This window comes from Ambystoma mexicanum, chromosome 13 (genome assembly GCF_040938575.1).
Source record: "Ambystoma mexicanum isolate Mex_15411 chromosome 13, UKY_AmexF1_1, whole genome shotgun sequence".
Lineage (NCBI taxonomy): Eukaryota > Metazoa > Chordata > Amphibia > Caudata > Ambystomatidae > Ambystoma > Ambystoma mexicanum.
Window position 1 is genome coordinate 268,895,222 of NC_090938.1, and position 25,227 is coordinate 268,920,448.

Here is a 25,227-nt window from a genome sequence, read left to right on the forward strand (position 1 = left end):
TGGGGGGTGGGGGTGGTGGGAGACATGGGTGGGGGCCTGGTGGAGGCTGCCCCTGCACTGCTGGGGTGTGGGGGTGGTGGGAGACATGGGTGGGGGCCTGGTGGAGGCTGCCCCTGCACTGCTGGGGGGTGGGGGTGCTGGGAGACATGGGTGGGGGCCTGGTGGTGGGTGCCCCTGGTGGCTGTGGGGTGGGAGACATGGGTGGGGGCCTGGTGGAGGCTGCCCCTGCACTGCTGGGGGGTGGGGGTGGTGGGAGACATGGGTGGGGGCCTGGTGGAGGCTGCCCCTGGTGGCTGGGGGGTGGGGGTGGTGTGAGACATGGGTGGGGGCCTGGTGGAGGCTGCCCCTGCACTGCTGGGAGGTGGGGGTGGTGGGAGACATGGGTGGGGGCCTGGTGGAGGCTGCCCCTGCACTGCTGGGGGGTGGGGGTGGTGGGAGACATGGGTGGGGGCCTGGTGGAGGCTGCCCCTGGTGGCTGGGGGGTGGGGGTGCTGGGAGACATGGGTGGGGGCCTGGTGGAGGCTGCCCCTGCACTGCTGGGGGGTGGGGGTGCTGGGAGACATGGGTGGGGGCCTGGTGGTGGGTGCCCCTGGTGGCTGGGGGGTGGGGGTGGTGGGAGACATGGGTGGGGGCCTGGTGGAGGCTGCCCCTGGTGGCTGGGGTGTGGGGGTGGTGGGAGACATGGGTGGGGGCCTGGTGGAGGCTGCCCCTGCACTGCTGGGGGTTGGGGGTGGTGGGAGACATGGGTGGGGGCCTGGTGGAGGCTGCCCCTGGTGGCTGGGGGGTGGGGGTGGTGTGAGACATGGGTGGGGGCTTGGTGGAGGCTGCCCCTGCACTGCTGGGGGGTGGGGGTGCTGGGAGACATGGGTGGGGGCCTGGTGGAGGCTGCCCCTGCACTGCTGGGGGGTGGGGGTGGTGGGAGTCATGGGTGGGTGCCTGGTGGAGGCTGCCCCTGGTGGCTGGGGGGTGGGGGTGCTGGGAGACATGGGTGGGGGCCTGGTGGAGGCTGCCCCTGGTGGCTGGGGGGTGGGGGTGCTGGGAGACATGGGTGGGGGCCTGGTGGAGGCTGCCCCTGCACTGCTGGGGGGTGGGGGTGCTGGGAGACATGGGTGGGGGCCTGGTGGAGGCTGCCCATGGTGACTGGCGGGTGGGGGTGGTGGGAGACATGGGTGGGGGCCTGGTGGAGGCTGCCCCTGCACTGCTGGGGGGTGGGGGTGCTGGGAGACATGGGTGGGGGCCTGGTGGAGGCTGCCCCTGGTGGCTGGGGGGTGGGGGTGCTGGGAGACATGGGTGGGGGCCTGGTGGTGGGTGCCCCTGGTGGCTGGGGTGTGGGGTGGTGGGAGACATGGGTGGGGGCCTGGTGGAGGCTGCCCCTGGTGGCTGGGGGGTGGGGGTGGTGGGAGACATGGGTGGGGGCTGGTGGAGGCTGCCCCTGCACTGCTGGGGGTGGGGGTGGTGGGAGACATGGGTGGGGGCCTGGTGGAGGCTGCCCCTGCACTGCTGGGGGGTGGGGGTGCTGGGAGACATGGGTGGGGGACTGGTGGTGGGTGCCCCTGGTGGCTGGGGGGTGGGGGTGGTGGGAGACATGGGTGGGGGCCTGGTGGAGGCTGCCCCTGGTGGCTGGGGGGTGGGGGTGGTGTGAGACATGGGTGGGGGCCTGGTGGAGGCTGCCCCTGCGCTGCTGGGGGGTAGGGGTGGTGGGAGACATGGGTGGGGGCCTGGTGGAGGCTGCCCCTGCACTGCTGGGGGGTGGGGGTGGTGGGAGACATGGGTGGGGGCCTGGTGGAGGCTGCCCCTGGTGGCTGGGGGGTGGGGGTGCTGGGAGACATGGGTGGGGGCCTGGTGGAGGCTGCCCCTGCACTGCTGGGGGGTGGGGGTGCTGGGAGACATGGGTGGGGGCCTGGTGGTGGGTGCCCCTGGTGGCTGGGGGGTGGGGGTGGTGGGAGACATGGGTGGGGGCCTGGTGGAGGCTGCCCCTGGTGGCTGGGGGGTGGGGGTGGTGGGAGACATGGGTGGGGGCCTGGTGGAGGCTGCCCCTGCACTGCTGGGGGGTGGGGGTGGTGGGAGACATGGGTGGGGGCCTGGTGGAGGCTGCCCCTGCACTGCTGGGGGGTGGGGGTGGTGTGGGACATGGGTGGGGGCCTGGTGGAGGCTGTCCCTGCACTGCTGGGGGGTGGGGGTGCTGGGAGACATGGGTGGGGGGCTGGTGGAGGCTGCCCCTGCACTGCTGGGGGTGGGGGTGGTGGGAGACATGGGTGGGTGCCTGGTGGAGTCTGCCCCTGGTGGCTGGGAGGTGGGGGTGCTGGGAGACATGGGTGGGGGCCTGGTGGAGGCTGCCCCTGCACTGCTGGGGGGTGGGGGTGGTGGGAGACATGGGTGGGGGCCTGGTGGAGGCTGCCCCTGGTGGCTGGTTGGTGGGGGTGCTGGGAGACATGGGTGGGGGCCTGGTGGAGGCTGCCCCTGCACTGCTGGGGGGTGGGGGTGCTGGGAGACATGCGTGGGGGCCTGGTGGTGGGTGCCCCACAGTGCTGGGGTGGTGGGGGTGGTGGGAGACATGGGTGGGTGCCTGGTGGAGGCTGCTCCTGGTGACTGGGGGGTGGGGGTGGTGGGAGACATGGGTGGGGGCCTGGTGGAGGCTGCCCCTGCACTGCTGGGGGGTGGGGGTGCTGGGAGACATGGGTGGGGGCCTGGTGGTGGGTGCCCCACTGTGCTGGGGGGTGGGGGTGGTGGGAGACATGGGTGGGGGCCTGGTGGAGGCTGCCCCTGGTGGCTGGGGGGTGGGGGTGGTGGGAGACATGGGTGGGGGCCTGGTGGGGGCTGCCCCTGCACTGCTGGGGGGGTGGGGGTGGTGGGAGACATGGGTGGGGGCCTGGTGGAGGCTGCCCCTGGTGCCTGGGGGGTGGGGGTGGTGGGAGACATGGGTGGGGGCCTGGTGGAGGCTGTCCCTGCACTGCTGGGGGGTGGGGGTGCTGGGAGACATGGGTGGGGGCCTGGTGGTGGGTGCCCCTGGTGGCTGGGGGGTGGGGGTGCTGGGAGACATGGGTGGGGGCCTGGTGGAGGCTGCCCCTGGTGGCTGGGGGGTGGGGGTCGTGGGAGACATGGGTGGGGGCCTGGTGGAGGGTGCCCCTGGTGGCTGGGGGTGCAGGGGGACATGCGTTGGTGGGCAGTAGTGCAAGTTGACATGTGGGTTGGCTGGGGGTCATGGCCATGGTGGATGGTGTGCCTGCAGGACATGTGCAGGGTAGGCCCCTGTGGTGTGAGCCACCTGCAGGGGCCGTGGAGGGTGTAGAGGGAACACCTGGGAGGACCCACACGTGCAATTCACGTGTGGTGCTCCCCGCGCACCCCTGTAATACACGTACCCTGATGGAATCGCGTGTGGAACTTCCCGCGCACCCCTGAAATGCGCGTACCCTGCTCGCACGGGCCCAATCGCGTGTGGAACTTCCCGCGCACCCCTGGAATACACGTACCCTGATGGAATTGCGTGTGGAACTTCCCGCACACCCCTGGAATACACGTACCCTGCTGATGTCGCGTGTGAAACATCCCCCGCACCACGAAATACACGTACCTTGATGAGATCGCGTGTGGAACTTCCGGCGCACCCCAGAAATACACATGCCCTGCTGATGTCGCGTGTGAAACTTCCCCCGCACCCCAAAATACATGTACCATGATGAAATCGCGTGTGGAAATTCCCGCGCACCCCTGAAATACACGTACCCTGCTGCAATCGCGTGTGGCACTTCCCGCGCACCCCTGAGATACGCGTACCGTGCTCGCACGGGCCCAATCGCATGTGGAATTTCCCGCACACCCCTGAAATACATGTACCCTGCTGAAATCGCATGTGGCACTTCCCGCGCACCCCTGAGATTCGCGTACCGTGCTCGCACGGGCCCAATCGCGTGTGGAATTTCCCGCGCACCCCTGAAATACACGTACCCTGCTGAAATCGCGTGTGGCACTTCCCGCGCACCCGAGATACGCGTACCCTGCGGAAATCGCGTGTGGAACTTCCTGCGCACCCCTGAAATACTCGTACCCTGCTCGCACGGGGCCAATCGCGTGAGGTACTTCCCGCGCACCCCAGTGATACACGTAGCCCGCTTGCCGTGCTGGTACAGGGTTAGCGCAGCCCTTTGCGCTGGATTGGGTATATTGATGGCTTTTCCCTGCGCGAGAGGCGTTCTTGGGGGAGTAACTGGCGCTGCTGCAGGGTCGCTGCGCCACTGTGCGCCACGGCTGGTTTTGGTGGCTGGAATCCATGAATACGCTGTGCGCGGAAATGGATTTTAGCGCACGCGGCTGGCGCAGGGATTCGCACGCGCACACTGTGCGCCAGCCGCGTGCGCCACTTGTGCGCTGAATTCTATGAATTACCCCCTATATGTGTTGTCAGGATTGTTTGCTGCATTTCTGTGAAGTACTAACATTTGCAAACACAATGGGTCTGTACTGTGTAAGTAAATGTTGTCAACAATTGGTGGTAATTGAAATAGAATATTCATTGCTACATTTGCATAGCAACTTACACCAACTATATTTGAGAATTTAAATGGTCCAGGTAGTTCTGTATCTAACTGCTTTTTTTGGAGTTTGTCTTCCTTCTTTAAAGAAGTACCTGGTTTACTTTCTCTAATTGATTCTTTTTTGTTTGTGGTACTTGATGAAGTATTAGTTTCTTTTACTCTCTTTGGAGGATTTGCAGTGACGTCCTGTTGCATTTCTGATTTGATTTAGTTTTCTTTTACAACGTTTTAGTTTTTGTGGAACAGAATATGTGTTTGGATGGGGAGTGTATAGTGAGCAAAGTCTATTATATTCTAAAATGCAAGGAATATCAGCGTTTACTTTACTTGCATCAAAGTTGATTAGAAATAGACCGTCAAGTGTACGTAAGCGTGATAGTGCTACGTAGCTCATGCCTTCTTTAAAGACTGTGTTACCAATATCTATCATTGCTTTGTCTAGGGTAAGACCTTGTGATTTATGAATCGTGACTGCGTATGCAAGAGTTAGAGAAAATTGTTCTCTGCGTACATACATATCTTTGAAGAGAAGGAATCTAGCTGTTGAGCGTCCCATCCGTTTTACTTCTGAAAGTTTGTCAAAGAGTATATTGACAAACTGAATTTTGTTGTCACGTGGGTATGTTTGAAAGCCAACAACTGTACCCAGTGCTCCATTAACTAGTCCTTGGTCCACGTCAAGGTTACGTTTAAGCATTACTCTGCAATTTAAGGATAATTTTAACATCTTTTCTAAGCCTGCTGTGTTTGAGATTGATTTTTCTAAATTATTTAGTCTTGTTGTGGCTTGGTCACACATGGTTAGTGTCATACCATGTACATCTAGTTTGTCTGTGGCGCTAATTTCCATTATTGGTGGGGTGTATGTGGACCCAGGAGGGTGACCCAGGAGGGTGACCAGAGGGGCAGCCCTCTATGTGGCGTGCCCCTCTAGCGCCCCTGCGAGGCCCGGGCCAGCCTCTCACGATGAGTCTGGTCCCTCTTATTCCATCTCATGCTGGCTTCAGAGCCTAGCCTTTCTTTGCCTTTGTTATTCTGAATGCAGAGCTGGACTCTGTTCCATTCTCGTTTAACATTTGCTGCAAAGCCTGATCTATTTGATTCTCTAATATGTTACTAGGACGGCAGAGCATGGGTCCTCTGCCCTGTTACATTATTCAAAGAGCCCCTCTTGCCTTTCTTTGCCTCTCCCTTGTCTCACTGCTTGCTTACTTAATACATACCTCCTTGCTTGAACACTCAACATATTCTCCCTAACACAGCAAAGGCAGCTGCAGTCTGTCTTAACTTCTATTTGTTCTGTGTCTTGAATTGGCCTCTTACTTCCGCTTTTCTGTCTGCAGGGGAACGGCATTTGCCAGTCACTGCCATGATGGTTCTACCTGGCCATAAGAGGGCAACAGCTAGCCAGTATTGGAAGAACATGGGCATATTATGCCAGATTCTGGCAACTCCCTTCCTAATGCCAACACAAGAGACACAACTCTTGCCTTTGTTTCTAACAGTAATTCAGAAGATGAAGAAACGCGAGAGCACACATATTGCTTATAAACGAAGGGGATTATGTCACACTTGGTTAAGACATTTTGATCACGCCAGGAGCTAATTTCCAGCTGCAATTAAGCGATTACCTTTTAGACTTCTGGCTTTAAATAACGTTAGTATCACCTGGAAAGCACAGAGGTTGCTCAACAGGGTTCCTGGAGCACGAGTTCCCTACTCGTGGGCATGGATGATTGGAGGGCATTATTGCCCTGTTTTTGAGACTGGTCCCTACAGCCATGATGGATGGGGGGAGGGGCCTATTACTTTTGGTTGTACGTACCCTTTGAGGGTGGGCAGACATTGCCTCCCCCACTAACTGCTCTGCTTTGCAACTTTATCACACATATCTGTCAGGTGGCATGTAACTCAATGCTACTAATGTTAGAGCCTCAGAAGTCTGGAATCCTTTACCACTTCAACTAGGGTACAGGCTTGCCACCTGAGACTTACACATGTCTGAGTCGGCATCTGGCGCCCTGTAAGGAAGACACACACAGAAAGAGCAGGGCACAGTGCCCTTGTGGGTTTTACAAACTTGTTCCTCGGGGTGGGCACAATTCACTCTGCAGAGAAAGTGGCACATGCTGGGCAACATTCTCCCACTTTGACATTGTCATCCAAAGAGCGAATTTGGCCATTTGAAATACCTCTGTCGACTGATTATTGCGCAATCCACACTGATGGGTTTCAGCACCTGCTTAACGCGAGATGGCAATTAAGGGCATTTGCCAATGCACTCAAGAAGCACAGGACACCCTCTTACCAGTGACATGCCATGCTCACTCATTCTGATCACAAATTGGAATTTATCTGGGGTCATGATAAATGTATTTATTTATTCATTACATGTGTAGCATCATGCAAAACCCCCAAGCATCAAGGCGAAAAGTAAACTGCAAGGAGTGGACAACTTCCATTGGTGCACGTTTTTAGTTTTCCGCCACAAAATGGAAGATTTTAGCATAAAAGGCAGGTGAAATCACATTAATTTTCAACTTTGAAATAGTGTAAATACCTCACGCAATTAGTGATTGCTGGCGGAATTGACAATGGCTTCCTCTGGACTCTGCCCGCTTTTACCAGGTTTAATTTCCAAGCAGATCCCAGAGTAATCCCTTTCCTTATTTCTAGCATGAGAATCCATGCTGGCAGTAAGGCCGCATTTGTTTGGTGGAGCGGGAAACACAGGGGGTCCTGGTGTGTCCACTCGGCTCCCGAACTCCACCCAGAAAATGCACGAAAATCTGGCTGTTAGGCGGAAACCTGTGCAGTTCCCTCTGGGACCAGTGCAAAAGATTTAGGACTACAGGCGTTGGCGGAGAACCCACTTGGTAGCAGTCTGCACCACACAGATTCACGTGGTAGCTGTGGCTGAGCAGTCAGACTTCTCTCAAGAAAAGTTGAGCAGTATGTGGAGTATACAAAATAGGACAATTCTTCACAGCAAGACAAGCAAACACGCAACGAGGCTTAGTGTAAAGATATTAAGGCATTTATTTATAACAGAACATCTATGGAAAACACTAAGGCAAATCACGGCAAACAAATCAAACACAATTACTCTACGAAGTAGACGATCAATCCCCCTAGCAATATCGACAACTCTAGGTTCTACCGGTACCATTTATTTTCAGACAGAGGTGTATACCTCAACCCAGATGACACTCGAATATTAGTTAGGACGGGAGAGAAAAAGATAGGCAGGTCATGAAGTCAACACAGTTCAATCCTAGCGGATAAAATGCAAGGCAGGAAGGCAAGAATCACAATAGATCGTAAAGTTCAGAGGCCAGGCCCACTCGGAGAGAGGCAAGGCGCGATGTCCCAAAAAGTCTCTAGTGGAGATGCATTCAAGTCTGTGTAGCAAATTGTTATCGGCAGGTTGAACCAGTTCAGAACAACGAATGAGAAAAGCTTGGAGGCGACCCAACGGAACGGAGAGGATTAAGACACCTCGCTCGAACCGATCGAAAGGGAAGCCAGGCGGACACGGTACCTTGTTGTGGAGGGCAGCTCCGGCGGGGGCAGTTTTTCCTGGTGGTGGATGCACGTCGGGTCTTTGCCAAGAGTAGAGATGATCTCGTCGTCGAAGAAAATGAAGTCCGGTGCACCACCAGGGAAGACACCAGCCGCGGAGTGCTCCGTCACAAGGCACCACCTTTTGGTCGCAGTACAGGGGTAGTGGCTATCCGGTTGCCGGGGTGCTCTGCACGGGCCATTCAACCACTGCGTCCTGAGGCGAATAAAAAGCAAAGGGGACTGGTTGTTCCCACCAGCCAGGGGAAGAGACTCTCCGGCAGGGAGATCTCCTCTGTCGTCGGGAAGTGGTGAGTCGGTTCTGCAGGGCTCCACCGGAGGTGTCGTCGTGCAGGTCGGCTCAGCGTTACCCTCGTCGGATTCTTAGGTCCTGTGGCGACTTCTGAAGATCCAGTACCAAAAGCCCTGCTTTTACGCAGAAAACCCCCATTCATTCAGCCTAGCTGTCAATCAACACTGCTAAGTGGTGAGCGGGAACGCTCACCACTTGGGCCAATCACTCCAGAGTGCGACCTGAGTTGGCAAGGCAACTCGGTCCAGGGTGCCTAAACCCCCTCCCACACCCCTGAGGTAACCCAGACAGAATGGCACCACTTTGGAGGGTCTCTGTACAGAGGCCCACCAAAAGTGGAACAAAGGGCTCAACCTTTGGTTTAGGAGTCACAGAGACGAACACAGACGCCATTTTACAAACCGAGTTCTGGCAGAAAATACCATCCGATAAACTTATTTAAGATAAGTAGATCGGTGGTATGTTAGAGATTAACGAGAAAAAGTATCAATCTCCAACAATGGGACGAATCCCATAGGGTTATGCTCGGGGTGGAACATAACAAGTAGTTTCCACTGCCACCAGCCAAAACTCGACGAGGGGGGACGGGACAGTGCCCCCTCGAGTAACAGGTCTAGGAGTAATCGAATTACCCCTACTAGTACGTCCACAATAAGATGGTTTGTACTAGTCCTGTTAGTAAATTTAGGTCTAGTAAAGCCAATGGTGACTTTACATGCCCGGGGAGACAGTAGTCAGTCCCCGGGTATGGAGTCTATGGTGGGGGTCCGCTAGGACGCCCCAGTGTTACAGCACGTAGGGTGCGGTGTAACACACACAGAAAAACATATGAGACCCTATGGAGTAAAAGACCCCATAGCCCATTGAACACATTGACATCTCAAAGGAATTACACACACATACATGTCCAAGAGTGGGAGAAAAGGGTCTCACTCTTGGCAGGATGGAAAAAAACAAACTCCAGAAATCCAGCAAAGCTGCTGGGGGACTCACTAGGTTAGGAAATTCAGCCTAAACAGAGAATTCTCCCTAACACTCGCCCCCCCCAGACTAAGGGACAGGAGGATTTAATCCACTCCTGGATGAATCTCATACCTCTAGTCGATGACATACATCCTAGAGAGACCATCAGCATTTTGGTGGTGACCCCCTGACCTGTGCTCAATGGTGAAATGAAACCCTTGCAGGCAGATCGACCATCTCAATAGTTTTGGGTTTTCCCCTTTCATTTGCATTAACCATCTCAAGGGTTGGTGGTCAGTCTGAATGACGAAAGTAGAACCATACAAGTATGGCCTAAACTTCTTCAGAGCCCACACGATAGCAAAGCACTCGCTTTCGATTGTTGCCCACCTTGTTTCAGGATCCTTCAGCTTGCGGCTGATGAAGCAAACGGGGTGCTCCCTACCTTTCCCATCCAGTTGACTGAGTACGGCACCTATCCCGACATTGGAAGCGTCTGTCTGCACAATGAAGTGTTGGCGGTAATCAGGAGCTCTGAGTAGGGGGGCTCGGCAAAGAGCCTTTTTCAGGTTTTCAAAAGCCTGATTGCACTCCTCGTTCCATTTAACCTTCTTAGGGAATTTGGGCGAGGAGATGACATTCAGTGGAGAAGCTATGGTCCCATAGTTCTCTATGAAATTCCTATAATACCCGGTGAGGCCTAGGAAGGCTCTCACCTGGGTTTGAGTAGTCGGTGTTGTCCAATTTTGCACAGCTTCAATCTGAGCAAAGGCCTTATTTCTCCACCGCCTACCTCATGCCCAAGATAGACTACCTTACTCTGTCCAATTTGGCATTTACTCGCCTTTATCGTCAGATTGGCTCGTCCAAGAGCCTGCAAAACATCTCTCAGGTGGGTTACATGTTCTTCCCAGGAATTGCTGAACACTGCGATGTCATCCAAGTATGCCATGCAGAAGTCCTCCATCCCATTCAGAACCTGGTTTACCATCCGTTGAAACGTAGCAGGTGCATTCTTCAATCCGAATGGCATTACCTTAAACTGGTATAAGCCAACGGGGGTAGAAAATGCAGTTTTCTCCTTGGCATGGTCTGTCAGGGCTATTTGCCAATAGCCTGACGTCAAGTCAAATGTGCTGAGGAACTTGGCGGCGCCAAGTTTATCCACCAACTCATCTGTTCTTGGCAAAGGGTGGGCATCAGTCTTGGTGACTGCATTAAGAGCTCTATAATCCACGCAGAATCTAAGCTCTTTAGATCCGGCCTTTGGTACTAACACAACTGGGCTAGACCATGGACTAGTAGAGGGCTCTATTACCCCGAGATCGAGCATCTTGCTGACCTCACCTTTGATGTGGGTTCGTACGTTCTCTGACATTCTGTATCCTCTGCTCTTGACAGGCAGACAGTCACCAGTGAGTATGTCGTGCTGGCCCCAAGGGGTCAAGCCTGGTGAAAGCGAGAACAGAGAGGCAAACTGATTCAACATAGATTTGCACTCTTCTTGTTGCTCGGGTGTCAGAATGGAGGAGAGATTCACTCCTTCAATTTTTTCATCTAAAGGTAAGCCTCTGAGGAGATCCGGAAGAGCTTCACTCTCTTCTTCTTCCTCGGATGATGCTAGAAGCAACGCTCCTACATCAGGTCGTGAGACATACGCTTTAAGTCGGTTGGTGTGAAAGACTGTCGGAGCCTCCTTGGGATTGCCCAAGTCCACCAGATAGTTAACCTCTCCGAGTTTACCCACTACTCGGAAGGGTCCCATCCACTTATCTTGCAAGGCCCTCTGCCTTGTTGGGATCATAACGAGAACGAGCTGGTCTTGAGCAAACTCAACCATGTTAGCCTTTTGATCGTGCCAGTGCTTGATCAACGCTTGTCCAGCTTTCAAGTTATCACTTGCTTCCGTCATCATGTGCGACATTCTCCTCCGGAGACCTATCACGTAGTCAGTCACTCTGACTGGCTTGGGGGAAGGAGCACTCTCCAACCCTCCTTAATCAGGGCCAATGGACCTCTGACGGGATGACCATAGAGTAGTTCGAAGGGAGAGTAACCTACTCCCTCCTGAGGGACTTCTCTATAAGCAAAGAGAAGGCATGGCAGTAGAAGATCCCACTTACGCTTAAGGGGTTCCTCTAAAGCACCTATCATGCTCTTCATGGTTCGGTTGAACCATTCCACCAGCCCATTGGTTTGGGGGTGGTAAGCCGTTGAAAACTTGTAAGTAACTCCGCAGGTTTTCCACATGGCTTGCATGTAGTGGGACATAAAGTTTGACCCCCTGTCAGAGATTACTTCCTTAGGAAACCCGACCCTAGTAAAAATACCAAGGAGGGCCTTAGCCACAGCCGGAGCTGTAAAAGTCCTCATAGGAATTGCCTCAGGATACCTAGTAGCATGGTCTACTACAACAAGTATAAACCTGTTGCCTGAGGAGGTTGGAGGATCAAGGGGACCAACAATGTCAATCCCTACTCTCTCAAATGGGACTCCCACAACTGGGAGAGGCACTAACGGTGCCACATTCTTGGAGCCAACCTTACCAGAGGTCTGGCAGGTGTGGCAGCTCCTGCAGTGTTTTTCTACTTCGGCCCCCATCTTTGGCCAATAGAAGTAGAGAGAGAGCCTTTCCTTAGTCTTCTTGAAACTCAAGTGACCAGCCAAAGGAATCTCGTGGGCTAACTGCAAGAACTGTGGTCTGTTCTCTTGGGGTACTACAAGTCGTTTGTAGTCTCCAGGTGCAGACTCGGTCGGTTCACTGTAGAAGAGGCCATCTTCCCAGTGCAACCTGTGTTTCCCAGGCTCTTGCCCTTCAGCCTGAGCTTCTGCTTGGTGGCGAAGACCTTCAAGAGTTGGACATTCTCTCTGTCCCTTACTGAAGTCTGCCCTGCTGGGTCCACCTTCTGCCAGTAACGACTGCAGCTCAGGATGGTCAACAGGATCCAGATCTCCAATTAGTTCCTGGCCTTCCATTAGCTCTTCCTCAGAGTCTAATTCTACCACGCAGGGTTGTACCTCCCTCTCAACCTCTGCTGGAGGTGGAGTTACGGGTTCGACTTTGGACAACCGCGGGGAAAGCCTTGTCGGCTGTACTGGAATGCTGGCGGCTGGTTTCGGGATAGAAGTCTTAGGTTTCCCTTTCGCTTCTGATTTCTTGGAGACAGCGTCCGACAATTCCAGTGGAGCAGGAGTGATATCCTTCTTCATCATCTCCTGGAGAGTTCCGCGCATGGTCCTCTCTCTTGCAGGTCTGGTTAGCTCCTGTAACCGTTTACTAGGAGGTCTGGGAGTATGCGATACAACTCCGAGAGTTTTCAAATCGTTACCCAACAGTACGCGTCCTGGTACCTCACTCTGTATGCTGACAGGTATCTTCACAGTCATGTCGTTACACTGGATGAGAACTGGTAATTGGGGAAGCATCTGCACAGGCCCTCCAGCTAACTTGGTGAGGCGTTTGGGTGCCTTAGCAACATCCTCGGCCTGAAAAAACGATTTATCCACCACAGTTATGCTGGCCCCAGTGTCCCTAACGGCAGGAGTCTCCTGACCATTCACCTGGACACTGTCCTTATAATACTCTTTAGTATTATCGGGGATAGAATTATAGACATCTAAATTCTGTTGTTCCCACAACCCCAGAGATACTAAAGAAACGCTGGCTGAGACTCCAATGGGTTCGTCAGCTAGCAGTAGAAAGTTTCCACTTGCCATCTGGACTTCCTCTTCTGGAGCGAAGGCTAAGGAGACAAGCTGGACCCCTGAAGGTTTACCCTTACATCTGGGATCTCCTTTCACGTGGTCAGTCGAGCCACAAACAAAGCATTTACCGAATGCTTTCTGGAATGGTGGCTTGTTCTGCCCTCCTTCCGGTTTTGCACCAGAAGGCATACTATTCTGCTGTGGTTTTCCCGGTGGCTTACCCTTCTGGTTTTGTTTGGGGCCATCTTTGGAATGTGAGTTATTCGAATTCTCTTTTGAGTCTTTTTTAGGCTGTTTTCCCTCATCCTTTTTCTGAGTTGCCCCAGAATCCTTATGAGTATCCCTGTTGGCATCCCACAAGTCAGCAGCCTTAGCTAGCTCCCTGGAATCCAATTCCTTCGAATCAGCCAAGTGCTGTCTGAGCTCAGGAGAACAGGCATCATAAATAGACTCCAACATAAAAAGATTTCTCATACCCTCATAAGTGTTCACTTTGTAACCCTTAATCCATCTCTCTAAGTTTTTCAACCCTTCACTCACCCAGGTAGCCCAAGGGGTACCATCATGCTTTTTGAGGGTTCTAAACCTCTTAAGATACTGGGAAGGGGTCTTCCCGAATCTAGCTATTAAAGCTAGTTTCACACTTTCGTAATCCGTCTTATCCGCCTCCCCCAATTCCATTACCACATCAGTCGCAACAGGAGGGAGCCTAGAGAACAACCAGGGAAGCAACGCATTCCCGGTGATGTCCTGGAGCCCATGATTGTATTCAAACAGTTTCAACCAATCCAACACATCCAATCTCGGTTCATACATACCCACTAATTCCTTCGGCATCCGGGGTCTTTTGGGACTGGAGCTCCTAGAGGAACCAGAGGAGAGAGAAGCATTTTCCATAGACAACTTTTTCATCTCTAACTCGTGATTAAGTTCTATTTCCCTGAGTCTTAACTCAGCTTGCTTCTGCTCAGCCTGGGCATTCATCCATCTGAACTCGAGCTCTTGGTTTCGTTCAGATTGAGCCAAGAACCGTTTGTATTCTAGTTCGAGCTTCATTTTTTCAAGTTCAAAATAAGCAGGGTTACTTGTGGGACCTGGTATGGGCTCCGTAGGCACAGCTGGTAAGGCAGGTAGAGGAGCAGGTGAGACAGTTTCGTTAGCCTCACCGTCCTCGTCAGCCTCTTCATCGCTATCATCAGAATTACGATTCAGATCAACACCATCACTGTTATCTACAGTTGCTGGAGAGATTGGTTCCTCTGAACCAGTACCCAGACTTTGGTTCGCCAGCAATCTCTTAATTAATTCTAACTTCTTGCCTCTTACAGAAAGATTCTCTTGCCTACAGAGAGCTCGCAAACTCTCAGTATTTTCACCTGACAAAGACTCTTGACTGTAAGTTTCCATCGTAGACATGTTTTTGAAAGTTGCTTTTTGTGCAAAGTTTTGTGGTTAGTTATCCTACAGTGTCGAAAAGCACTCTAAACTGTATACTCGATACAAATCCCACCGCTGTACACCAGTGTTAGGCAGAAACCTGTGCAGTTCCCTCTGGGACCACTGCAAAAGATTTAGGACTACAGGCGTTGGCGGTGAACCCACTTGGTAGCAGTCTGCACCACACAGATTCACGTGGTAGCTGTGGCTGAGCAGTCAGACTTCTCTCAAGAAAAGTTGAGCAGTATGTGGAGTATACAAAATAGTACAATTCTTCACAGCAAGACAAGCAAACACGCAACGAGGCTTAGTGTAAAGATATTAAGGCATTTATTTATAACAGAACATCTATGGAAAACACTAAGGCAAATCACGGCAAACAAATCAAACACAATTACTCTACGAAGTAGACGATCAATCCCCTTAGCAATATCGACAACTCTAGGTTCTACCGGTACCACTTATTTTCAGACAGAGGTGTATACCTCAACCCAGATGACACTCGAATATTAGTTAGGACGGGAGAGAAAAAGATAGGCAGGTCATGAAGTCAACACAGTTCAATCCTAGCGGATAAAATGCAAGGCAGGAAGGCAAGAATCACAATAGATCGTAAAGTTCAGAGGCCAGGCCCACTCGGAGAGAGGCATGGCGCGATGTCCCAAAAAGTCTCTAGTGGAGATGCATTCAAGTCTGTGTAGCAAATTGTTATCGGCAGGTTGAACCAGTTCAGAACAACGAATGAGAAAAGCTTGGAGGCGACCCAATGGAACGGAGAGGATTAAGACACCTCGCTCGAACCGATTTAAAAGGAAGCCAGGCGGACACGGTACCTTGTTGTGGAGGGCAGCTCCGGCGGGGGCAGTTTTTCCTGGTGGTGGATGCACGTCGGGTCTTTGCCAAGAGTAGAGATGATCTCGTCGTCGAAGAAAATGAAGTCCGGTGCACCACCAGGGAAGAGACCAGCCGCGGAGTGCTCCGTCACAAGGCACCACCTTTTGGTCACGGTACAGGGGTAGTGGCTATCCGGTTGCCTGGGTGCTCTGCACGGGCAATTCGACCACTGCGTCCTGAGGCGAATAAAAAGCAAAGGGGACTGGTTGTTCCCACCAGCCAGGGGAAGAGACTCTCCAGCAGGGAGATCTCCTCTGTCATCGGGAAGTGGTGAGTCGGTTCCGCAGGGCTCCACCGGAGGTGTCGTCGTGCAGGTCGGCTCAGCGTTACCCTCGTCGGATTCTTAGGTCCTGTGGCGACTTCTGAAGATCCAGTCCCAAAAGCCCTGCTTTTATGCAGAAAACCCCCATTCATTCAGCCTAGCTGTCAATCAACACATGCTAAGTGGTGAGCGGGAACGCTCACCACTTGGGCCAATCACTCCAGAGTGCGACCTGAGTTGGCAAGGCAACTCGGTCCAGGGTGCCTAAACCCCCTCCCACACCCCTGAGGTAACCCAGACAGAATGGCACCACTTTGGAGGGTCTCTGTACAGAGGCCCGCCAAAAGTGGAACAAAGGGCTCAACTTTTGGTTTAGGAGTCACAGAGACGAACACAGACGCCATTTTACAAACCGAGTTCTGGCAGAAAATACCATCCGATAAACTTATTTAAGATAAGTAGATCAGTGGTATGTTAGAGATTAACGAGAAAAAGTATCAATCTCCAACAATGGGACGAATCCCATAGGGTTATGCTCGGGGTCGAACATAACAAGTAGTTTCCACTGCCACCAGCCAAAACTCGACGAGGGGGGACGGGACAGTCTAGTAAAGCCAATGGTGACTTTACATGCCCGGGGAGACAGTAGTCAGTCCCCAGGTATGGAGTCTATGGTGGAGGTCCGCCAGGACGCCCCGGTGTTACGGCACGTAGGGTGCGGTGTAACACACACAGAAAAACATATGAGACCCTATGGAGTAAAAGACCCCACAGCCCATTGAACACATTGACATCTCAAAGGAATTACACACACATACATGTCCAAGAGTGGGAGAAAAGGGTCTCACTCTTGGCAGGATGGAAAAAAACAAACTCCAGAAATCCAGCAAAGCTGCTGGGGGACTCACTAGGTTAGGAAATTCAGCCTAAACAGAGAATTCTCCCTAACACTGGCCAATTAGAAAAAGCGACAGTAATAGTGTTTTCCACCACCTTACCTGAACCAATTGACCTGGAAAATGCTGTGTTGCATCGGAAGCTAAATGCATTCACTCTGCCTATTATCCCACCGGAAGATTAAGCCAGGTGCTGAACACAGGTGTTACATATTCCTGTGCACAATCTGCATTTGGAGAATTAACTAACTGAGCTACCTTACAAATGATATCTCCTCTGGGGTTTTACCGTTTTAACCCCTTAACTGCCATGGGTATTTCCCCCCAGTGCCAAGGCCTTTTTTGGTGATTTCCGTATGTCGCCATTCAATCCCTTGTAACTTCTTTGTTACATGAGATATCTCGGTCAAAGTTGGCCCCTTTTTTCCCACATGTACGTGGTCGTAACGCCACCAAGGAATCCTAGTTTGCTGTAGGGGGTGAGAGAAAATAACCAAAAAGGAGAACATTTGTTTTTTTTTAAAGAAAATGCCAATAAAATGTTGTACAAAGAAGCCCGTGGTGTTTTCCTTGTAAGAGCTAGGAACAAATGGTTTGCTGTGCTGGATTCGCCATTTTCCAGGCTTTCAAGAACAGATTGAGTGGAAACCAAAATAACATATTTTGATATGCTAATCAGCCGTTTTGTGAGAGGTAGGCGATTTTTGCATTTTTTGTCCAATAGGACATGGGTGGACTGAATCGAAGAAAAGGGTAGGCAAGCTGAATGGGAAGACAGAAAGGCATTGTCGAGATTGGTGAGCTCTGCACTACTTAAGTGTTCTGATGCTAGGTTATTCTGTTTGTCCGGTATTCTTTTTAAACTTGGGGTGCAAACCCTCTGGAAAAAAGTGCCTCCGTGATATGGCACTGTGTAAACTAGCAGGAACAGGACCTTGGCCGTGAGGTCAGCGGCATGGGCTGCACACCCTAGGACCAAAATTAAGTGGTATAATTCAGAAATCTCAAAAATGTCAAAAAGTCCAATATTTCTCAAAAGTTTTTATTGTAACGTAATTTGAAAGTATATTCGTCTTCAATCAACTCAAATATTCTCTTATTACAGCAGATGTGTCTCAAATTTGGCCTATGCACTTCGGGCTAAGTGCGCTCCTTCGGGGCCTGTGATCACCTATAAACATATGTTCATTGGTCAAATTATCAAAAGAAGTGTGATTATGTAGGAATTTCAAACCAGACATATAGATCATCCACAAAGTTACCCATCATGGTAAATTATGCATTAGTCATCATATTGGACAAACCAGTGCCAGAAAGGCATACATTTCTGAAAATTAGACAATATTCCAAGTTTAGGAAGGGGTGATTTGCCCAGGTCAAGCAACAACTATGTAGGGAAAGATTCCATAGTTTGGGGGGAAATCGGGAAAATAACAGAAAAAAAACACAATTTCCGCACATTTCACTCTGGTCACCCACCGAAACAGGCAGCCAACAACACATGGCCTACCTTCCCGCATTCCCACAGGTTTCCCGACGGAAACGGTACCTCACATGTGTGGGTGCACCTACATGGGTGCAAAGAGAAAAGCCTAAAACACTGGTAACGCCAAGTCTTTTTGCACAGCAGATTTTCAGGAATTTTACTCATGTGGACAACCTACAGATTTGGGCCTAGGGTCTCGAAGCCACGAAGGAAAACAGGGAACCCCATGCATTTCCAAAACAAAGACACCCTTGGGAATCCACAGAGGTCTGACTTGCGTGAATCGGCCCATAATTTATAACCCACAATCCCTGACAAAGTCTGAAATTTTGTGGAAAAAACACAATTTTCCGTTTGTCTGGGATTGTGGGCAATGCTTTATGGGGAGATTCAATCAAGTCAGACCTCTATGGATTCCCACGGTGTCTTTTCGGAAATGCGTGGGGTACGCTGTTTTTCCTTCGTGGCTTCGACACCCTAGGCCCAAATTAGTAGGTTGTCTCCCCAAACCCTTTGGGGTTTACCAGTGGGTTAACCTTTTCCTTTTGCGCCCTGGTAGGTGCACCTACACATGTGAGGTACCGTTTTTGTCGGGACACCTGTGGGAATGCAGGATGGTAGGACATGTGTTGTTGGCGGCGTGTTTCCATGGGTGGCCAGAGTGAAATGTCTGAAAATTGTGGTTTTTTTCCACCAAATTTTAGAGACATTTCCCTCTGCCCACCCACCGAAACACGCCGTCAAAAACAGATGTCCTACCTTCCCGCATTCCCACAGGTGTCCCAACGAAAATGGCACCTCACATATGTGGATGCACCTACCTCGGCGCAAAGGGAAAAGGCTAACCCACTGATAACCCCAAGCCTTTCGGCAAAGCAGATTTTGCTTAGATGGACAACCTACAGATTTGAGACTAGGGTGTCGAAGCCACCAAGGGAAACAGAGAACCCCATGCATTTCCATAAAGAAGACACCCGTGGGCACCCCCCTTTCCACTAAAAACATCCATGGTGGTTTAGTGACCCCTACACCCACCCAAAACAAGTTATTTTTTTTTGCCTCTTTCCTAGGGGAAGATTGTGCTAGCAATGTGGCTACATGAGATACCCCCATCAAATTTGGGGTGGGGGGGCACTGCCCTTTCCACTAAAAACTTCCATGGTGGTTCAATGGCCCCCCACACCCACCAAAAACAAGTTATTTGTCTTATTTTTGTTTTGCCCCTTTCCTAGGGGCAGATAGGCACATGTGTGTGGCCGGGGGAGGGAGGGGCAAACGTACTGCCCCAGGCTTGGGGGGTGGCTCTGCCAATATTTGCAGTGGCCTCCCCCCACCCCATATGGATGGGGGCATCTCATGTACTTCCAGAAATCTGCCCCCAGGGAATGCTACATAAGGTGCCCCCATCCACTTAGGGTGGGGGGAGAGGGCACCCCCCCTTTCAAATACAAAAAATCCTGGTGGTCTAGTGGGCCTCCCACCCCCACCCAAAACAAGTTATAATATATATATATTTGTTTTGCCCTTCCATAGGGGCAGATGACACATGTGTGGGAAAACGTACTGCCCCAGGCTTGGGGGGGGCAGGGTGGCTCTGCCAATATTTGCAGTCGACTCTCCCCTCACCCCAAATGGATGGGGGCATCTCACGTAACCCTTCCTAGGGGCGGAAACCTGCCGCCAGGGAGGGCTACATAAAGTGCCCCCTCATCCACTTAGGGTGGGGGGAGGGCTGTCCCCCTTTCAAACACAAAAAATCATTGATCTGTGGGCCCCCCACCCCACCCAAAACAAGTTATAATATATATATTTTTGTTTTGCCCTTTCCTAGGGGCAGATGGGCACACGTGTGTGGAAATGTTCTGCCCCAGGCTTGGGAGGGGTGGCTCTGCCAATATTTGCAGTAGCCTCTCCCCCCACCCAAATGGATGGAGGGCATCTTGTGTACCCCTTCCGAGGGGCAGTAATCTGCCCCCAGGGAAGGCTACATAAGGTGCCCCCTATCCACATAGGTGGGGGGGAAGAGGGCCACCCCTCTTGCAAAAATCCCTGGTGGCTAGTGGTCCCACCCGAACCCACCCCACCCAAAACTATGTTAAAAAAAAAAATATTTGTTTTGTTTGCCCCCTTCCCTGGGGGCAGATGATCATCCATCTGCCCGCAAGGTATTGCCCCATACTTTGGAGGCCAGGGGGAGAGGCAGCTCACACAGTAAGCAGCCCCTCCCCCCACTTCAAAAACAGATCCCTGCACGACACACCAATCACATATTCTGGGGGGGATAAATGACATTACATCCCCCCCACTTAAAATTGCGGAGGGGATTTGTTCCCCCTCTCCCCCCCATGTCCTACAGCCATGATAAATGCCATATCATATCATATCATATCATGGCCAGTGCAGTGCAGAGGGCTTGAGAGGAAGGAGGAGAGGAGGAGACTGCAGTAGGATTGGCAAGTTCCTTGCCAATTTTAAAAAAGTTCAGCAGTGTTACTGGTGGCTCCAGAGATGCATGCTTGGGCATGAGCCCTCTCCTTAGAGCAGATGGCGAGACAATATTGCCTAAGAAGTAGGCAGCATGCCAGTTTGTCAGAGGAGACGCTAGATGCCTGCCACTTTCGCTCTGCAGCTTAGCACTTGGGTTTCAAAGCTGACACCTCGGAGTCATACTAAGAGTTGCATTTAGAGGCAGGCTTCATGCAGATCCTCATGACAGGGGCAAGGATGTCCAGGGTGCTGAAGATGGAGAAATTGAGGTTATCTAGAGCAGAGTCAGAAGGAGAGTCCAATAAAGGGGGCAGAAGAGGGATGAAGGAAGTGCAAATGCAGCGACGAACACAAACTTGCAGGTAATGCAACAGAAAGGTTGATATCTTCCTTCTGTACAGTTGTGTTTATTTCAATGAAATGTAACAGAATGTCATTCTAAACAATGTTCAGAAACATTGTTTCCAGCTTTTCCATTTTTTTAAGAAGACTTAGTGCATCATGTGTGGTGTCTCTTTAGGTCTTGAACATTCTTAAAAATCCCACTGGACCTGCAGGGCGAATTCCTTGCACTTGCCCCAAGGTGACTGGTGACAAAATATTTACCAGTGCTATTTGTAAAATGGTGCATGTTGCCATAAGCATACGTCATATTTTCTGAAATGCTGTCCAACATGCACAGTGAGACCTATATTTGCCATTGACTGCAAACAAAGTGTGTTTTCATTAAATGAAAAATAAGTTTCTAACATACCCATACTCCCAGCAACATTGAGTATAATGCAAATGGCACTCACACTGCATAAAAACTATGCGCCAATGCTAGTGGGCTAGCAGATTTTGCAAGCCCTGCTCTTGTTTGTATGTTATCACTACTCAGTGAATCAAGAGTAGCTTGAATGTTTTCATTTCCATCAAACAGAGCATTGACTGCATCTGCATGAGGTGACCATCTAGTATCAGACAAGCGCTTCACAATCTTGTGAGCTGGACCTTCAGAAGAAGCCAACACAGTCCAGCGATGAGTGGAAGCAGAATAACATGCATACAAATGTTGAACAAAGTCAAAATATGACTTGCTGCTCTCAGCAGTTTTGACATCAAAAAGATTCAATGAATGTCCTTCACAGGGACCATAAACAGCTAATTTGTTGATCTCTTTTACCCTGCGTTAGTACTGTCCTCCCTGTATTGGATACATTATCATATGACTGGCTAAAGCAATCTGATATGGGGATACCTGCCCCTTACAACTCCAAAAATCTTTCTTTTGGTGCATCAATCTTTACAATTCGCACCGTAAATGTCAACTGATCGATTGAACACACATCTGGAGTGCAGTCCACACTAAGTGAATAATACTTTACTTTTCTCAGTTCTGAAATAATTGCAGAGAAAACCTTTTTGCTCATCAGTGTGATACATTTCACAAAAATGTGCTGATAGATAGGAGGGATTTCCCTTACCAGTATTTCCATATTTCTTGATGTGTTTATCCAGGAAGGGATCAAATTGGCTAATCAGCTCCAAAATCCCCAAATAATCTCCATTGTGCTGTGATCCTATAATCTGAGTATCTCCTCCTCCTTTCTCCTTCTTTCCCATGTTCACCCTTCACAATGTTTCTAGATAAAGTCTAATCTATGAAAGTCTCATCAAAGCAGGTTCTCCCATGACCATCCAGAAGCATCAAGGACCACATTCACACCTTTGCTCCAGCCTTGGCCAATTTCTGTAAACACTAATTGTTAGGAAAGATTTCATATGTGTATGTAATTTTCCCTCCATGTGTCAACCCCCAAACTTTTTGCTGCTGTTTAGACACTATTGACTGACTTTGTCAGAGAAGCTCAGCCTTCAGCTGCACTCCTCTGGGCTTTCGCTCACTTTTTATGGGGAAACTGACATTTCCTTAAGACAGTCAGTACTGGGAGACTTTGTTTCCCTTACTCCTTTCTTCATGTTGCAACTTTTGTGCAACATGTAACAAGTGTGCAATGTATCTTACCATACAGCACACTTGGGTCTATAGTCATTTCCAAAGGCCCTAGATACTCTCGCTGGACTTTTTTATGAACTGTACAGATGTGTCATGGACAGGACTGGTGGCAGCTATCGTTTCACATTATTTTAACGCTTTCCTGCCATGGTAACCGCATTAACCGCGTTTGGCACGAATAGGTGGCCTGGCTCCAAAATGGCCATGCCACAAGGTTCTTTGTCCTGTCCTTTGGCCATCTTGCCCCTTCACCTTCCCCAGGTCGAGTCGACCCATGCCAGTCCTTATTTGGTCATGCACTTTCCCGCGAATCCCAATGCTTTCACAGGCTTCTGCATGCCTTGTGTGTGTGCTTCCAGGATGTGGGCTGGGATGTCTGGTCCCAATACACATGCTGGGTGCCAGAGAGTCTGGAGTGTCCTGAATGCCTGAGACTACCGTGGTCTGTGTTTGGTCCACGTATGGAGTGTGTGTTTATGAGCAGATCTCCCATTGGGTCCTCTCCGTTTTGGCAGGAAGGGAACTTTGGATAAGAGGAGGCTCGAAACTTCACTACCATGTCGATCTCCTGAGTTCTCAGTGAACAAAGGATAGGATCCAAGTATTCTGCAACTACGAAGCTGAGTCGAGGAACCACTGGGAAGGTTTGGCACCCTGAGCCCCCTGTCATCCTGTGGGACCTCTCCGCATCTGGTTGTCCTAGAAGGTCTGCGAAGATGCTTTGACCCATTAGACTAGCGGGACCAACTATTCTCCGCACCTTCACCAAAACCTGCAAGTAAGCTTTCTCGGAATTGTCCCTGGGCCAAACAGTGGGCTGACCAGCTTATGCAGGTCCTTTGCTCTGTCTCTGCCATGGTTTTGAGGAGGCCCTCGAAACTTGGTATACTGCTAGCTCTGTGTCCCCACACCATCACACCAAATTTCGTACACTTGGCATTCCCAGGTCTGAAGTGAGACGATTGCGCTCGGACCGGATTAAACGCGATTACCATGTTGCACTGCTACGGCAACATCCTTTGCAAGTCCGCTGCATTCTTGACCCTCTTTCCCCTGAAGCCTGCTGCAGTGAAGCTGGGGCGATTCATCCACCCGGAGCGGAGAAATCGCCACTGTCCCGTTTGGGAATCCCTGCTGGATCTCAGGAACTAAAAGGTGCTGAGACGTCCTTTTTGCCGCATTCGAACCTGCAACCGAATTGGACTAACCTGCGGGAGTTTGGGCCTCCTTGCATCAGGGACTGGTGAGTAATCAATACCCCAACTGGTGGCCCCTAGTGCAAGAGCTCATTTTTACACACAAGTGGCCCCTAGGGCCCCCTCTCATGTCCACTGCTATTGAGAAATAACGACTCCATCCCGAACTCTCGAACTGCCTCTGCCTTCAAGTGGAGGTCCTTCTTGAATAGTGGGAACTTATTCTTCATCACCTTATCCACCTTCCCGAGCTGCTAGAGACCCTTGAAGAGACCCTGTTTTGCCCATTGGAACAACCGCGTGCGCTGGCACTACATGTACTATTGAGCACAAGGCTGCCCTCTTCTTAGGGCTTGGACTGCCACTTAGTTAGGTGAATAACTGATGTTGAACTGGGCCTAAAGATTAATTGCACTGCCTGTTTCCTTTCCATCTAGTTTGTCGACATATCTCGTGCAGTCACCCTTTTAGAGCCCCCTGGTCTTGTATATATATTGTATTGAGTGTGATGTATTGATTTACTTAGTGTTACTGTGATTCTTTGCTATGTTACAAAGGTCTTGTAATAAATGTGTCTATATTTTTAATATAATACCTGTCTGGAGTAATTTGTAAGTGTCCTTACTCTGTGTGCTCATTGAGGTCCTTCAGTCACCCTCACCCCTCCTTAGACTTAGGTCCTCATTACGAGTTTGGCGGTAACCATGCCGCTATTGGAGGAATGGCTGCCGCCGAAATCGCGTCGGGGTCCGGGTCCTCGGAATGAGGACTTACCGGGCCATTCCGAGTTCGGAAGGCCCGGTAATTCCTCCCTCCAAGGACCCGGACACAGTCCTTCCACATTCCCATTTCAGCCCCCATAGGGCTGAATGGGAATGGGAGAGGGAGCAAACAACGGGCCATTACAAGATGGCCCGTTGTTTGCTCCCTCTTCTCCTCGCGGGACCCGGTAAGCACGCCTGGTTTTCCCAGGCGTGCTTACCGGGTCCCGCGAGGGGAACTCGTAATGCGGCGGTATGGAGTGAACGGCGCCGGCACCTTTTACGGCGCCGTTCACTCCATACCGCCAGGGTCGTAATGAGGCCTTTAGACTTGACAGCCTGCCATAGCTTTCCTGATTGGTCTGGCTTGTCCAGAGGTTACCTTGTTCCAAGAAACTAGGTTGGCCTTCTCAACCTCTGCCCCTCCTGGTCAGAGTTCGGAAATCATTCTTAACACATTGGTGTACAGCGGTGGGATAGGGCTGAAGGTATGCAGTGTTGCATACTAGTGAAGGCATTTAAATTTTTTCTACCATGACACATAGTGAATAGCAGTATAACTGAACAAGACCATAGTCCTATCAAACCATATGGAAAACAAGTACCTTGTTAACTTTAAATGCTTCTAAATCTGAAACATTGAGAAGGATGTGTGCTGAGAGAAGTGTATCTGCTCAAGGCACAAAAATGGAAATGATCCAAAGAATCATGGACTGGAAAGAAGCTCAGCTT